At 36.5% G+C, this 19,000-nt stretch overlaps 1 protein-coding gene across 1 annotated transcript in view; it reads left to right on the top strand.

Annotated features, from left to right (window-relative positions):
* The first annotated feature begins 6,357 nt into the window (after positions 1 to 6,357).
* The window catches only part of LOC133658636 (cell adhesion molecule 2-like), a 235,152-nt gene continuing 222,509 nt past the window's right edge, over positions 6,358 to 19,000 (top strand). The window contains exon 1 of the mRNA XM_062060871.1: positions 6,358 to 6,403. The gene's annotated coding sequence lies outside the window, so the exon portion shown is untranslated. The remainder of the gene's footprint in view (positions 6,404 to 19,000) is intronic.

The following is a 19,000-nucleotide window of genomic DNA, read 5'->3' as shown; positions in this document are numbered from 1 at the left end:
TTGTGTGAGATATCATGTGCGAGACAAGCAGTCCTGCAGCGTGTTTACTTGTGTGTGATATCATGTGCGATGCAAGCGGTCCTGCAGCGAGTTTACTTCTGTGTGATATCATGTGCAATACAAGCGGTCCTGCAGCGAGTTAACTTATGTGTGATATCATGTGCGATACAAGCGGTTCTGCAGCGTGTTTACTTGTGTGTGATATCATGTGAGATACAAGCAGTCCTGCAATGTGTTTTACTTGTGTGTGATATCATGTGCGATACAAGCAGACCTGCAGCTTGTTTACTTGTGTGTGATATCATGTGTGACACAAGCAGTGATGCAGCGTGTTTACTTGTGTGTGATATCATGTGCGATACAAGCAGTTCTGCAGCGTGTTTACTTGCCTGTGATATCATGTGCGATACGAGCAGTCCTGCAATGTGTTTACTTGTGTTTGATATCATATGCCATACAAGCGGTCCTGGAGCTTGTTTACTTGTGTGTGATATCATGTGCGATACAAGCAGTTCTGCAGTGTGTTTACTTGCGTGTGATATCATGTGCGATACAAGCAGTTCTGCAGTGTGTTTACTTGCATGTGATATCATGTGCGATACAAGCAGTCCTGCAATGTGTTTACTTGTGTGTGATATCATATGCCATACAAGCGGCCCTGGAGCTTGTTTACTTGTGTGTGATATCATGTGCGATACGAGCAGTCCTGCAGCGTGTTTACTTTTGCAAAGCTGGACAGGTAACATCTAAATATCCTCCAATAAGCACACAATTTCTTGTGTCTTACAAAAGGTAAACATGCTCAGCTAAAGGAGCAAGCAGCTACACAACAATGGCACACAAAAGCTATACATAAATAAATAATAAATGATAATACGTAATAATCACTCAACAATAAAACAACACATTTGTCACTGCCATATTTGTCATTGTTACATATAAGCTGCTCGCTCCTATCCTAAGTTATTATGCATTTTTAAAAATATTTTTATTTAAACTGTATTTTTATTGATCCATCCATCCATCCATTTGCTACCGCTTGTCCCGTTCAACGTCGCGGGGGGTGCTGGAGCCTATCTCAGCTGCATTCGGGCGGAAGGCGGGGTACACCCTGGACAAGTCGCCACCTCATCGCAGCATTTTTTTAAGTTAAACATTTTTAAATAATATAATTTTTAAAAAAAGAGAGTTTTTTGTTCATTTTGAAATTTGTATTTATTTATTTTTATTTAAAATGTTTTCATTGTTTTAATGTTTTATAAATATTTAAATAAAAAAGAGGGGCTATTTTTAAAATTGGTATTTATTTTAATATGTATTTAAAAATGTAATTTTTTTTTTTTTTTTTTTTTTTTTACACACATATTGAAAAAAAAAATTCTGCCGTTTTTTTTTTTCAAAATTAAGTTTTTTAAGCGTTTGTATGGAGCCCCTAAAGGGACATGGGGGCTTTTTTATTATTATTAATATATATATTTTATTCCCCGGGAAGGGCTGGACGAAGTGGCTGGGGAGAGGGAAGTCTGGGCTTCCCTGCTTAGGCTGCTGCCCCCGCGACCCGACCTCGGATAAGCGGAAGAAGATGGATGGATGGATGGATATATATATATTTTTTTGCACGAGATACATATCTAAAAAAAAATAAAAATATAAATATTCCCCCATGTCCCTTTAGGGCATGGGTGTCAAACTCTGGCCCCCGGGCCAAATTTGGCCCATGAGGCAATATAAAATTAACATTAGAGCTGGCCCGCCGGTATTATACAGTGGTTAACACCGCATTCACCACTAATACTCATACTTGCCAACCCTCCCGAATTTCAGTGCCCCTCTTGAAAATCTCCCGGGGCAACCATTCTCCCGAATTTCTCCCGATTTCCACCCGGCCAACATTATTGGGGGCGTGCCTTAAAGGCGCTCTCTTCAACGTCCTCTCCAACCTGTCGTCACGTCCGCTTTTCCTCCATACAAAACAGCGTGCCGGCCCAGTCACATACTATGTGCGGTTTTTCACACACGCGAGTGAATGCAAGGCATACTTGATCAACAGCCATACAGGTCACGCTGAGGGTAGCCGTATAAACAACTTTAACACTGGTACAAATATGCGCCACACTGTGAACCCACACCAAACAACAATGACAAACACATTTCGGGAGAACATCCGCACCGTAACACAACAGAACAAATACCCAGAACCCCTTGCAGCACTAACTCTTCCGGGACGCTACAATATACACTCCCCGGCCCCACCCACCAAGTTAATGTTGATATTTACCTCAGAAGGCTGCAAATAGAAAAGAGGCATTACATTTTTTATTTAAATTGTATGTAATATACCATTGATGTTTTTTCGTTTGTTTTTTGAAAGTTGATTTTGCACTAGTAAGTTATATAAGCGTTGCTTGTTCCATATTCAGTGTTAAAGCAAATCAGTGTAGCAAACTGAGCAATAATTAACGTTTTATTCATGCACTCTCTCGTGCTACTTCAAGGCTTGAATGTTTGATTCATTCATTATTGTTATTTTATTTTCAAATGTATTATTAGCCTGTGGAAAAAGTTTATTTTGATATTTACCTCATAAGGCTGCAAATAGAAAAGAGGCATTCAATTTTTATTTACATTTTATTTGATATGCCATTGATATTTTTTTAGAGATGTCCGATAATATCGGTCTGCCGATATTATCGGCCGATAAATGCGTTAAAATGTAATATCGGAAATTATCGGTATCGGTTTGTTTATTATCAGTATCGTTGTTGTTGTTTTTTTTATTAAATCCACATAAAAAACACAAGATACACTTACAATTAGTGCACCAACCCAAAAAACCTCCCTCCCCCATTTACACTCATTCACACAAAAGGGTTGTTTCTTTCTGTTATTAATATTCTGGTTCCTACATTATATATCAATACAGTCTGCAAGGGATACAGTCCGTAAGCACACATGATTGTGCGTGCTGCTGCTCCACTAATAGTACTAACCTTTAACAGTTCATTTTACAAATTTTCATTAATTACTAGTTTCTATGTAACTGTTTTTATATTGTTCTACTTTCTTTTTTATTCAAGAAAATGTTTTTAATTTATTTATCTTATTTTATTTGATTCATTTTTTTAAAAAGTACTTTATCTTCACCATACCTGGTTGTCCAAATTAGGCATAATAATGTGTTAATTCCACGACTGTATATATCGGTTGATATCGGTATTGGTTGATATCGGTATCGGTAATTAAAGAGTTGGACAATATCGGCATATCGGATATCGGCAGAAAGCCATTATCGGACATCCCTAATATTTTTGAATTACTATTATTATTATTTGAAACTGGATTTTGCATGTCACTATAAAGTTATATAAGCCTTGCTTGTTCAACATTCAATGCAAAACTTGTTTGGGTCCCTATTAAAAGGTTAATTCGTTCCACCTTGGCCCGCGGCTTTGTTCAGTTTTACATTTTGGCCCACTCTGTATTTGAGTTTGACACCCCTGCTTTAGGGCCTTCATACGTTTGTTTTATTTAAATTTTTTTATACATTTCGGTTGGTGCCAAAAGAGTATCAGATTCGGTACCCATTCCTATATCTGAAGAATTTAAATGATTATATCTGCATACTTGCCAACCTTGAGACCTCCGATATCGGGAGGTGTGTGTGTGTGTGTGGGGTCAGGGGGCGTGGTTGGGGCGTGGCTAAGGGCGTGGTTAAGAGGAGAGTATATTTACAGCTAGAATTCACCAAATCAAGTATTTCATATATATATATATATATATATATATATATATATATATATATATATATATATATATATATATATATATATATATATATATATATATATATATATATATATATATATATATATATATATGTATGAAATACTTGACTTTCAGTGAATTCTAGCTATATATATATTTATTTATTTATTTTTTTAATTTTATTTTTTTATTTTTTTTATTTTTTTATTATACATATAAATAAAATACTTTAATTTCAGTGTTCTGCAGGCTATCCAGTAGATGGCAGTATTGTCCTGTTTAAGAGTGTCACAACATTGCTGTTTACTGCAGACGAACTGCTTTACGGTAGACTAAACGTGACTGCTGTTGTTGTGTGTTGTTACCGCGCTGGGAGGACGTTAATGAAACTGCCTAACAATAAACCCACATAAGAAACCAAGAACTCTCTCTCCTTGTTGTGCACTCTACTCTCTAAAAGCCGTAGATGTTATGACGTCATTGGGCAGGCAAGCTGTTTATATTGTGGGAAAGCGGACGTGAGAACGGCTGTCCCCACTCAGGTCCGCATTGAGCTGGAGGGGGCGTGGCCTCCAGCTCCGGCTGAATACCGGGAGTTTGTCGGGAGAAAATCTCTGCCGGGGGGTTGTCGGGAGAGGCGCTGAATACCGGGATTCTCCCGCTAAAAACGGGAGGGTTGGCAAGTATGTTATATCTCCTGATAAAATGTCTAATTTTAAGAAGCAGTACTTATAGACAGCAAATACAATTTTTTTTTTCAGTTTTCAAAGAATTTTCAATCAATCAATCAAAGTTTATTTACATAGCCCTGAATCATGAGTGTCTCAAAGGGCTGCACAAGCCACAACGACATCCTCGGCTCACATCCCTCTTTAAATTAATGTTTTAAATTGTATGTATTAGATCAGGGGTCACCAACGCGGTGCCCGCGGGCAACAGGTAGCCCATAAGGACCAGATGAGTAGCCCGCTGGCCTGTTCTAAAAATAGCTCAAATAGCAGCACTTACCAGTGAGCTGCCTCTATTTTTTAAATTCTATTTATTTACTAGCAAGCTGGTCTCACTTTGCTCGACATTTTAATTCTAAGAGAGACAAAACTCAAATAGAATTTGAAAATCCAAGAAAATATTTTAAAGACTTGGTCTTCACTTGTTTAAATAAATTCATAAATTTTTTTACTTTGCTTCTTATAACTTTCAGAAGGACAATTTTAGAGAAAAAATACAACCTTAAAAATTATTTTAGGATTTTTAAACACATATACATTTTTACCTTTTAAATTCCTTCCTCTTCTTTCCTGACAATTTAAATCAATGTTCAAGTAAATTTTTTTATTTTTATTGTAAAGAATAATAAATACATTTTAATTTAATTCTTCATTTTAGCTTCTGTTTTTTCAACGAAGAATATTTGTGAAATATTTCTTCAAACTTACTGTGATTAAAATTCAAAACAATTATTCTGGCAAATCTAGAAAATCTGTAGAATCAAATTTAAATCTTATTTCAAAGTCTTTTGAATTTCTTTTAAAATTTTTGTTCTGGAAAGTCTAGAAGAAATAATGATTTGTCTTTGTTAGAAATATAGCTTGGTCCAATTTGTTATATATTCTAACAAAGTGCAGAATGGATTTTAACCTATTTAAAACATGTCATCAAAATTCTAAAATTAATCTTAATCAGGAAAATTTACTAATGATGTTCCATAAATTCTTTTTTTGATTTTTTTGAAAAACATTCGAATTAGCTAGTTTTTCTCTTCTTTTTTTCGGTTGAATTTTGAATTTTAAAGAGTCGAAATTGAAGATAAACTATGTTTCAAAATGTAATTGTCATTTTTTTCGTGTTTTCTCCTCTTTTAAACCGTTCAATTAAGTGTAAATATCATTAATTATTAATAATAACATAGAGTTAAAGGTAAATTGAGCAAATTGGCTATTTCTGGCAATTTATTTAAGTGTGTATCAAACTGGTAGCCCTTTGCATTAATCAGTACCCAAGAAGTAGCTCTTGGTTCAAAAAGGTTGGTGACCCCTGTATTAGATGTTCAATGACTTTAATGTGCAGGGCACATTCATTCATCATTTTTAAAAAATACAGCTATTTTGATGCTGTATTCATACATTTTGTTACCTGCTGAAATATGATGAAATCATTCAATATTCACAGCATCTTTTTGCCGTCTAAAAGTCAAATCTCCGCTACTTTTCTCTGCGTGGTGTAATATTCTAGCAAAGCACAGTTTGTTGTTGTTTCCTTGGCCTGGCATTCCTCTCTGCAGGCTGCGAGCTCGCCTCCACTCACTGCGACTATTAAGTCCTCTTAAAAGGAATGACTCATACGCTCTTTGCTAACCGATAAAAGACGGTCGTGGGAAAGAAAAAAAAAAGGGGGGAAAAAGCACAGCGGTCAACATGACGGCGAACGCAATGTCCATTAAAGCAGTTTGTGTTTTGTGACGACCAACAACAAAGTTTGCCCGAGCAGAGCAACTGGATGTCGCAGAACTTTATTTATTTGTTTATTCCCCGCAAGTTTTGTTTTTGAAGACGGACGGAACTCCGCCGCTTCCTTATGCAGACGCCGTGCATAATTCATGCGTGGATTAAAATTTGATCAAGGAAACATGACGACTGAGGTATGCGCAATTACAGGCCTTGCTGGCATCAAAGTCAAATAAAGTGAGATGAATAAGTGATGCTACGTGAGCTAGCATCACAACGCAATCGTGTTTGCAACAACTCCTCGCACGCTTTGAAGAGCTTTCAAAGGTTGTTGTGAGAGTACCTCTTTTTTTCAATGTGGTCTTTAGTGTTGGACTAAAAAACATTAGAGACTGTATTTTTCAGACTATATACATTTGACAAGAAAAACAAACATGTTTCCATTTACAAGTAGCACCGGACTATAAGCCGCAGATATACACAAACGGTTTGTACGTTGTGAAATGAGCTATTTACAGAGAAATGTTTATTGACATACCTGAATTGTTTCCAAACGGTGATGCAACAAGGCAGTAAAACGGCCGATCAAACAAAACAGAAGTCATCACCATGGACTCGCTAGATAAACAGACTCAATATATAAGCTGCACATATATATGTTGTGAAATGAGCTATTTACAAAGAAATGTTTATTTACATATCTTAATGGTTTCCAAACGGTGTCTGCAACACGGCAGTAAAACGGCTGATCAAACAAAACAGAAGTCATGGTCATGGACCCAGTAGCTGCACAAGCTAGCTCTCCAATCAGCTAAACAGACTCAATATATAAGTCGCACTGGACTATAAGCCGCACCCACTAAATTTGAGAAGAAAAACATATTTTTCCATTTATTAGCCGCACCAGACTATAAGTCGCAGATATATACGTTGGGAAATGAGCTATTAAAACAGAAATATTTAGTCAATGTTTATTTACATACCTTAATTGTTTTCAAACGGTGTCTGCAACACAGCAGTAAAACGGCTGATCAAACAAAACAGAAGTCATCGTCATGGACCCACTACCTGCGCAAGCTAGGTCTCCAATCAGATAAACAGACTCAATATATAAGTCGCACTGGACTATAAGTTGCAGATATATACGTTGTGAAATGAGTTATTTACACATAATTGTTTATTTGCATACATTTTATGTTTCCAAACGGAGTCTGTAACAGGGCAGTAAAACGGCTGATCAAACAAAACAGAAGTCATGGTCATGGACCCACTATCTGCGCAAGCTAGGTCTCCAATCAGATAAACAGACTCAATATATAAGTCGCACTGGACTATAAGCCGCACCCACTAAATTTGAGAAGAAAAAACATATTTTTCCATTTATTAGCCGCACCAGACTATAAGTTGCAGATATATACGTTGGGAAATGAGTTATTTACACAGAAATATTTAGTAAATGTTTATTTACATACCTTAATTGTTTCCAAACGGTGTCTGCAACATACCAGTAAAACGGCTGATCAAACAAAACAGAAGTCATCGTCATGGACCCACTAGCTGCGCAAGCTAGCTCTCCAATCAGCTAAACAGACTCAATATATAAGTCGCACTGGACTATAAGCTGCAGATATATACGTTGTGAAATGAGTTATTTACACATAATTGTTTATTTACATACATTATATGTTTCCAAACGGTGTCTGTAACATGGTAGTAAAATGGCTGATCAAACAAAACAGAAGTCATCATCATGGACCCACTAGCTGCGCAAGCTAGCTCTCCAATCAGATAAACAGACTCAATATATAAGTCGCACTGGACTATAAGCTGCAGATATATACGTTGTGAAATGAGTTATTTACACATAATTGTTTATTTACATACATTTTATGTTTCCAAACGGTGTCTGTAACATGGTAGTAAAATGGCTGATCAAACAAAACAGAAGTCATCATCATGGACCCACTAGCTGCGGAAGTTAGCTCTCCAATCAGATAAACAGACTCAATATATAAGTCACACCAGACTATAAGCTGCAGATATATACGTTGTGAAATGAGTTATTTACACAGAAATGTTTATTTACATAAATTTTATGTTTCTAAACGGAGTCTGTAACAGGGCAGTAAAACGGCTGATCAAACAAAACAGAAGTCATGGTCATGGACCCACTAGCTGCGCAAGCTAGCTCTCCAATCAGCTAAACAGACTCAATATATAAGTCGCACTGGACTATAAGCCGCACCCACTAAATTTGAGAAGAAAAACATATTTTTCCATTTATTAGCCGCACCAGACTATACGTCGCAGATATATACGTTGGGAAATGAGCTATTTACACAGAAATATTTAGTCAATGTTTATTTACATACCTTCATTGTTTCCAAACGGTGTCTGCAACACAGCAGTAAAACGGCTGATCAAACAAAATAGAAGTCATCGTCATGGACCCACTATCTGCACAAGCTAGCTCTCCAATCAGATAAACAGACTCAATATATAAGTCGCACTGGACTATAAGCTGCAGATATATACGTTGTGAAATGAGTTATTTACACAGAATTGTTTATTTACATACATTTTATGTTTCCAAACGGAGTCTGTAACAGGGCAGTAAAACGGCTGATCAAACAAAACAGAAGTCATGGTCATGGACCCAGTAGCTGCACAAGCTAGCTCTCCAATCAGCTAAACAGACTCAATATATAAGTCGCACTGGACTATAAGCCGCACCCACTAAATTTGAGAAGAAAAACATATTTTTCCATTTATTAGCCGCACCAGACTATAAGTCGCAGATATATACGTTGTGAAATGAGTTATTTACACAGAATATTTAGTAAATGTTTATTTACATACCTTAATTGTTTCCAAACGGTGTCTGCAACACGGCAGTAAAACGCCTGATCAAACAAAACAGAAGTCATGGTCATGGACCCACTATCTGCGCAAGCTAGCTCTCCAATCAGATAAACAGACGCAATATATAAGTCGCACTGGACTATAAGCCGCAGATATATACGTTGTGAAATGAGTTATTTACACATAATTGTTTATTTACATACATTTTATGTTTCCAAACAGTGTCTGTAACATGGTAGTAAAATGGCTGATCAAACAAAACAGAAGTCATCATCATGGACCCACTAGCTGCGGAAGTTAGCTCTCCAATCAGATAAACAGACTCAATATATAAGTCACACTGGACTATAAGCTGCAGATATATACGTTGTGAAATGAGTTATTTACACAGAAATGTTTATTTACATAACTTTTATGTTTCTAAACGGAGTCTGTAACAGGGCAGTAAAACGGCTGATCAAACAAAACAGAAGTCATGGTCATGGACCCTCTAGCTGTGCAAGCTAGCTCTCCAATCAGCTAAACAGACTCAATATATAAGTCGCACTGGACTATAAGCCGCACCCACTAAATTTGAGAAGAAAAACATATTTTTCCATTTATTAGCCGCACCAGACTATAAGTCGCAGATATATACGTTGTGAAATGAGTTATTTACACAGAATATTTAGTAAATGTTTATTTACATACCTTAATTTTTTCCAAACGGTGTCTGCAACACGGCAGTAAAACGCCTGATCAAACAAAACAGAAGTCATCGTCATGGACCCACTATCTGCGCAAGCTAGCTCTCCAATCAGATAAACAGACGCAATATATAAGTCACACTGGACTATAAGCCGCAGATATATACGTTGTGAAATGAGTTATTTACACATAATTGTTTATTTACATACATTTTATGTTTCCAAACAGTGTCTGTAACATGGTAGTAAAATGGCTGATCAAACAAAACAGAAGTCATCATCATGGACCCACTAGCTGCGGAAGTTAGCTCTCCAATCAGATAAACAGACTCAATATATAAGTCACACTGGACTATAAGCTGCAGATATATACGTTGTGAAATGAGTTATTTACACAGAAATGTTTATTTACATAACTTTTATGTTTCTAAACAGAGTCTGTAACAGGGCAGTAAAACGGCTGATCAAACAAAACAGAAGTCATGGTCATGGACCCTCTAGCTGTGCAAGCTAGCTCTCCAATCAGCTAAACAGACTCAATATATAAGTCGCACTGGACTATAAGCCGCACCCACTAAATTTGAGAAGAAAAACATAGTTTTCCATTTATTAGCCACACCACACTATAAGTTGCAGATATATACGTTGTGAAATGAGCTATTTACACAGAAATATTTAGTAAATGTTTATTTACATACCTTAATTGTTTCCAAACGGTGTCTGCAACACGGCAGTAAAACGGCCGATCAAACAAAACAGAAGTCATCGTCATGGACCCACTATCTGCGCAAGCTAGCTCTCCAATCAGCTAAACAGACTCAATATATAAGTCGCACTGGACTATAAGCCGCAGATATATATGTTGTGAAATGAGTTATTTACAAAGAAATGTTTATTTACATACCTTAATTGTTTCCAAACGGTGTCTGTAACACGGCAGTAAAACGGCCGATCAAACAAAACAGAAGTCATGGTCATGGACCCACTAGCTGCAGAAGCTAGCTCTCCAATCAGATAAACAGACTCAATAGCTCCACGGTGACGTTTTAGTGAATTCACTGAGGAATTTGTGAAACTGAAACAATACAAAAATAATGCCATTGTAAGTTAAAAATACGCTGGCTTGATTACATCACGGTGGCACGTACAAATATGCACGAAAACACTCCTACAGACATCCCACATGGGACGGTTTAGTAAGTAAGAATGGTTTTAGTTATATTGTAAAACTCACAAACGTTGCTTGGGGTGACGAATGAAGGATCCATTCGGGCAGAAACGCTATGGACGGCTCAAAGACGGAACGGCACTTTTGCTTCTGGTTGAACGACACCAAACAATAACACACTATTTCGGTATATATATATATATATATATATATATATATATATATATATATATATATATATATATATATATATATATATATATAAACGACACCAAACAATAACACACTATTTCGGTACATATATATATATATATATATATATATATATATATATATATATATATATATATATATATATATATATATATATATATATATATATATATATATATATATATATATATATATATATATATATATATATATATTAGGGCTGCAACAACTAATCGATTAAATCGATTAAAATCGATTATAAAAATAGTTGCCGATTAATTTAGTCATCGATTCGTTGGATCTATGCTATGCGCATGCGCAGAAGCTTTTTTAAAAAAATTTAATTTTTTTATTTATTTTTTATTTTATTTAAATTTTTTTTAAATAAACCTTTATTTATAAACTGCAACATGTACAAACAGCTGAGAAACAATAATCCAAATAAGTATGGCGCCAGTATGCTGTTTTTTTTCAATAAAATACTGGAAAGGATAGAAATGTAGTTTGTCTCTTTTATCCAATTATTAATCGATTAATCGAAGTAATAATCGACAGATTAATCGATTATCAAATTAATCGTTAGTTGCAGCCCTAATATATGTATATATATATATATATATATATATATATATATATATATATATATATATATATATATATATATATATATATATATATATATATATATATATATATATATATAAGTTTGGGAGGTTGGCAGGCAGGAAGTGGTAATGGTGATGAGGTCACTGGGGGAGATGGTGTCGGCGAGACAGAGGCCGCCACTGGGAACGATCGTTTTGTGTCTAAACGGCCTTTTGTTAGCTCTAAGTGCTAACCCCACTGAGACACTTGTTGTCTACTTAGCTGCCTCCAATAAGCTTAAAGCATGACAACTGAAGCTGGCTCTGTGTGTATTTGCTATCAAATTGATAGTAAAATGTGTACTATCAGCACCGGAGACAACATGTGTTGACAATCCGTCATCTTCCTCAATTGTTTGCGAAGTTTTCTTTTCATGAAATCATGAAGTGAAAACATCCTTCCTCCGACCGTCTACTCGCGAGCTGAGCCCGTCCCAATTATGTGCACGCTGCTTTGCAAAACAAACAAATCAAAAACCAGGCTTCACTACACATTTTTAAATGGAGCTAATGGACATTGTTCTGCCCTCCCTATATGTGTTGAGGTTATACAGTTTGGCAGACAGCTAACAAACAATCCAAAGCTCATGAATCCATTTAGGCTCTTTATTGTTGTTGATCTTGCTTTGTCTTTTTCCTATCTTTAATTTTGTCTTGCGCTGGACTTTTATTTTGTAAAACTGAAATACACACAAAGACAAACGTATAAGCTACGTGATTCAATTAACATACTGAAATGAAATACACAATATGTAAATATTAGCTCCACACAAATATACAGTACTATCATCAAACAAATACTTCTGAGTGTTGAAACTATTTCGATGGTGGAAATACACGACTGGCAGCCATTTTAAGTCCTCAAAACATCCATTGAAACAGTGCACAAAAATCGTTTTTCAAATAAACATCTTACTATCAAATTGAACCACTCTCCACCTTAATATTGAGTAATATAAACAAGTTAAACAGTTTACTTACAGACTTATCTTTTCCAAGGCTTGTAAGAGCTACCACAACTTGTCTACTTCTCAATTGTCTCTTGAACTGAACTGACATCGTCAACCCGGAAGTGTCCAAACAAATTAAGCGTAGTATTTTTCTATCGCCATGAGGTGTCAGTAGGAGTCTACAATCAAAAGTGCATAACAGACATAAAACAGACATAACCTAGAATGATGTTAACAAATAATGTTAGCATGAAGCCTTTATATCTATGCTAGTGTTCTAACCTAGCATGATGTTAACATTGAATGTTATCATGTAGTTTTCGTATCTGTGCAACTGTTGCCAATCTAGCATAATGTTAAAATGTAATGTTAGCATGTAGCTTATATATATATATATATATATATATATATATATATATATATATATATATATATATACATATATATATATATATATATATATATATATATATTTATATATATATATATATATATATATATATATATATGCTAGTGTGGATAACCTAGCATGATGTTTACATGTAATGTTAGCATGTAGCTTTTATTTATATATATATATATATATATATATATATATATATATATATATATATATATATATATATATATATATATATATATATATATATATATATATATATATATATATATATATATATATATATATATATATATATATATATATGCTAGGTTAGCAAAACTAGCATGATGTTAACATTACATGTTAACATGTAGCTTTTATATGCATGCTAGTGTTGATAATCTAGCATGATGTTAACATGTAATGTTAGCATGTAGCTCACATAGCTACGCTGGTGTTGCTAACCAAGCATGATGTTTAAAATTAAATGTTAGCATGTAGCTCACATAGCTATGCTGTGTTAGTCAACTAAAATTATGTTGAAATGTATTACTGGCATTTAGCTCACATAGTTAATGTTGCTAACCTAACATGATAACATGTTCATGTAAGCATGATGCTAAATGCTAGTGTTGCTAACCTAGCATTATGATAACATGTAATGTTAGCATGTAGCTCACATAGCAATGCAAGTATTGCTGACCTAGCATTATGATAACATGTAATGTTAGCATGTAGCTCACATAGCAATGCTAGTGTTGCTAACCTAGCATTATTATAACTTATAATGTTAGCATGTAGCTCATATAACTATGCTAGTGTTGCTAACCTAGCATTATGATAACATGTAATTTTAGTATGTAGCTCACATAGCTATGCTAGTGTTGTTAACCTAGCCTTATAATATATCGTGTTAATATGTAGCTCACATAGCAATGCTAGTGTTGCTAACCTAGCATTATGATAACATGTAATGTTAGCAGGTAGCTCACATAGCTATGCTAGTGTTGCTAACCTAGCATTATGATAACATGTAATGTTAGCAGGTAGCTCACATAGCTATGCTAGTGTTGCTAACCTAGCATTATGATAACATGTAATGTTAGCAGGTAGCTCACATAGCTATGCTAGTGTTGCTAACCTAGCATTATGATAACATGTAATGTTAGCATGTAGCTCACATAGCTATGCTAGTGTTGCTAACCTAGCATTATGATAACATGTAATGTTAGCATGTAGCTCATAGAGTTGCTAATATCATGTTTGGTTGTTAGATGTGATTAATGACATCACTATTATTGCTTTGCGCCGCACTCAAATTGTATGTTCGGGGGTTAAAAAACATCAAAGTGGAAGTTTGTCCATAAAACGGTGAACTTTTGTTTATGAAAGATGAATGGAGCGTCTCCTCCTCCTTCTTCTCCACCTTTGCTGCGTGTTTGGAAGCCACTTGAGAGCGAGCTGCTTTCATGCGTCTAATGAAGTGCTGAAGAATTGACCTTCAGACTCCTGGGACTCAATTGTTAGCATCACAGTGCTGTGCATCCTAAGTGGGCTTATACGCTTCAAGAGATTAACTCCAATTACTGTAACTACTGTAAATACTGTAACTACTGTAAATACTGCAACTACTGTAACTACTGTAAATATTGTAACTACTGTATTTACTGCAAATACTGTAACTACTGTAAACACTGCAACTACTGTAGTTACTGCAACTACTGTAATTACGGCAACTACTGTAAATACGGCAACTACTGTAAATACTGCAACTACTGTAAATACTGTAACTACTGTTAATATTGTAACTACTGTATTTATAGCAATTACTGTAACTACTGTAAATACTGTATCTACTGTAAATACTGCAACTACTGTAAATACTGTAACTATTGTAACCACTGTAAATACTGCAACTACTGTAAATACTGCAACCACTATAACTACTGTAAATACTGCAACTACTGTAAATACTGCAACCACTATAACTACTGTAAATACTGCAACCACTATAACTACTGTAAATACTGCAACTACTGTAATTACTGCAACTACTGTAACTACTGTAATTACTTTGAATACTGTAAATATTGTAACTACTGCATTTACTGCACTACTGCAAATATTGTAGTTACTGTAAATACTGTAACTACTGTATTTACTGTAAATAATGTAAATACTGTACTACTGTAAATACTGTAACTACTGTAAATAATGTAACCACTGCAATTGCTGTAAATACTGTAACTACTGTAAATAATGTAAATACTGTACTACTGTAAATACTGTAACTACTGTAAATAATGTAACCACTGCAACTGCTGTAAATACTGTACCTACTGTAAATAATGTAACTAATTTAACTACTTTAAATACTGACACTTGTGATTTAGGGCTATATAAATAAACATTGATTGATTGATTGATTGATTATTACTGTAACTACTTTAACTACTGTATATACTGTAATTATTGTAAATAATGTAACTATTATAAATACTTTAAATACTTTAACTACTTTAACTACTGTATATGCTGTAATTACTGTAAATAATGTAACTATTGTAAATACTTTAACTACTGTATGTACTGTAATTACTGTAAATAATGTAACGATTATAAATACTTTGAATACTGTAACTACTGTAATTAATGTAACTACTTTAAATGCTGTAACTACTTTAAATACTGTAATTATTGTAACTAATTTAAGTACTTTTAAATATGGCAACTACTTTAGGTACTGTAACTACTGTAAATGTAAATACTGCAACTACTGTAAATAATGTAACTACGGTAAATAATGTAACTACTGTAACTACTTTAAATAGTGTAACTACTGTAAATACTGTAACTACTTAATTAATGTAATTACTGTAACTACTTTAACTACTGTAATTGCTGTAAATACTGTAATTACTGTCACTACTTTAATTACTGTAACTACTTTAAACACTAACTACTGTAATTACTCCAACTAATTTAACTACTTTAAATACTGTAACTACTATAACTACTTTAGGTACTGTAACTACTTTAAGTACTGTAACTACTCTAAATACTGTAACTACTGTAAATACTGTAATTACTTTAAGTATTGTACCTAATGTAACTGCTTTAAGTAATGTAACTACTTTAAGTACTGTAGCTACTATAATACTGTAATTACTGTAACTACTTTAAGTACTGTAACTACTATAAATACTGTAACCGTACAGAAGGCGATAGTGTTTCCAAGGAGAGTGAAAAGGTTGAAACATTCATGCTCCTGATTCAAAGTTGACAAAAAGCCCATCAAAATATTGTTTTATTGGGATTGTTTTGAAAATGAACTTCTTGTTTAAAAAAATGTAACCTTTTAACTAGGGATGTCCGATAATATCGGCAGTCCGATATTATCGACCGATAAATGCTTTAAAATGTAATATCGGAAATTATCGGTATCGGTTTCAAAATTATCGGTATCGGTTTCTAAAAGCATAATTTCTGACTTTGTAAAACGCCTCTGTGTACACGGACGTAGGGAGAAGTACAGAGCGCCAATAAACCTTAAAGGCACTGCCTTTGCGTGTCCAGTCACATAATATCTACGGCTTTTCTCACACACAAGTGAATGCAAGGCATACTTGGTCAACAGCCATACAGGTAACACTGAGGGTGGCCATATAAACAACTTTAACACTGTTACAAATATGCGCCACACTGTGAACCCACACCATGGTATTTTTTTTTTTTTGTCATAAAAAAATACAATCATGTGTGCTTACGGACTGTATCCCTTGCAGACTGTATTGATATATAATGTAGGAACCAGAATATTAACAGAAAGAATCAACCCTTTTGTGTGAATGAGTGTGAATGGGGGAGGGAGGTTTTTTGGGTTGGTGCACTAATTGTAAGTGTATCTTGTGTTTTTTATGTTGATTTAATTTAAAAAATATATATATATATTTTTTTTTAATTTAATTTAATTTGTTTTAATTTCTTGTGCGGCCTGGTACCAATCGATCCACGGACCGGTACCGGGCCGCGGCCCGGTGGTTGGGGACCACTGTTGTAGAATATTGGTTGGAAAATGACCGAAATTCAATGATCTGTTATGTTCGGCGGGGAAAGAGACGACACAGCAACAAGAATAAGCTCAACAGTTTATTTTGAGCTTGATGATTTGGTGGAGTGTGTATGCTACTGTGTATGTTTGCAGGACTATGTGAAGCGTTACAATGAATATTTACCAGTGGTTGTTGTAAGTGCGTGTTGAGTGAGAAAGTGACCAGTTCAGTAGGGCGAGGCAGGTAGGAGAGTCCGTGAAACGAGCGGGGGTCCGTGGGGCTGAGAGGGGCGTCCAGAGGTCCAAGTCCAAAATGGGGGTCGAGGATCGAGGGAGGCAAATCAGAATCCAGAGGGGTCCAGAGAAGTGAGGGGCACTGCTCACTTCCAAGGCGACGGAGGGAATACTGGGGAAAACAAGAGACAAATGAGCACAAGGGTCGAAGGTCACAAGGAGCGAGCAAACAAAGGTGATGAGCCAGAGACGAAAGCTTACTGCAAGCAGAGACTACGTTCCAGCGTTGGTTCTCTGGACACGCTGGCTTTTATGGGGAGTGATGTCATCAGCAGCAGGTGTGTCGATAGGTGATTGCGCACAGCTGTGCTGGTGTGTGGCAGCAGAAGCAGAGTGTGTATGGGCGTGTCCTGCGGCACGTGCAGACGAAGGAGCAGCTGATTGTGCACGCCCCATGACAGTGCCCCCCTCCTTATGCGAGGCTCCTGACGAGCTACGGGGAGCCTCAGGGTGAGCCCGGTAGAAATCCTCCAACAGAGAGGGGTCCGCAAGATAGGAGGCCGGTACCCATGATCGGTCCTCTGGTCCATAGCCCTCCCAGTCTACTAGGTACACTAGTCCCCTACCTTGCCGACGAACCCTGAGGATCTCCTTGACTGACCATACTGGGTCACCACTCTCGAGGATCCTAGGAGGGGGAGGGGTAGGGGAAGGGGGTAAAAAGAGCTCTCTGCTACAGGTTTGATCTGTGACACATGGAACACAGGATGCCTCTTAAGAGAAGGCGGGAGAGACAGTCTAATGGAGGCAGGATTGATAATGGCCTCCACAGAAAAAGGCCCGACAGAGGTGCCAATTTCCGGGAGGGTACCTGGAGATGGAGGTCCTTGGCGCGTAACATCACCTGTTGTCCAGGTTGGTATGATGGTGCCGGGATGCGGCGCCTGTTAGCACTATGGCGCATCCTTTCGGAGGCTTTCAAGAGTGCATCCCGGGCGGTCCTCCAAATTTTATGGCAGCGTTTGATGTGGGCTCGAGTGGACGGAACTGCCGCTTCGACCTCCTGTTGGGAAAACATAGGAGGCTGATATCCTAGGGAACACTCAAAGGGAGATATGCCGGTGGCCGAGCTCTTCATGGAGTTATAAGCGTACTCGACCCATGGCAAGTACTTGCTCCAGGAGGCAGGCTGGCGAGCGGCAACACAACGCAACATGGTCTCCACGCATTGGTTGGCCCTCTCCGCTTGACCGTTGCTCTGGGGATGACACCCAGAGGTGAGACTGACCGTAGCCCCAATCCCCTTGCAAAACGATTGCCACACCCGGGAAGTGAACTGGGGACCACGATCTGAAACAATATCCACCGGGATACCGTGTTGTTTTACAATGTGCAGAGCAAGAAGGTCAGCAGTCTCGGAGGAGGAGGGAAGCTTGGGGAGGGGAACAAAATGTGCAGCCTTCGAGAATCGATCGACAATGGTAAGGATAGTAGTGTTACCTCGGGACACTGGGAATCCTGTCACGAAGTCCAATGCGATGTGGGACCAGAGACGGCCGGGGACAGGTAGTGGGCACAGGAGGCCCGCTGGAGGTCTGTGG

Source organism: Entelurus aequoreus, linkage group LG10, assembly GCF_033978785.1.
Source record: "Entelurus aequoreus isolate RoL-2023_Sb linkage group LG10, RoL_Eaeq_v1.1, whole genome shotgun sequence".
Taxonomy (NCBI): domain Eukaryota; kingdom Metazoa; phylum Chordata; class Actinopteri; order Syngnathiformes; family Syngnathidae; genus Entelurus; species Entelurus aequoreus.
Note: the sequence above shows the minus strand (reverse complement) of the source record. Positions and strands in the feature narration are given on the sequence as shown.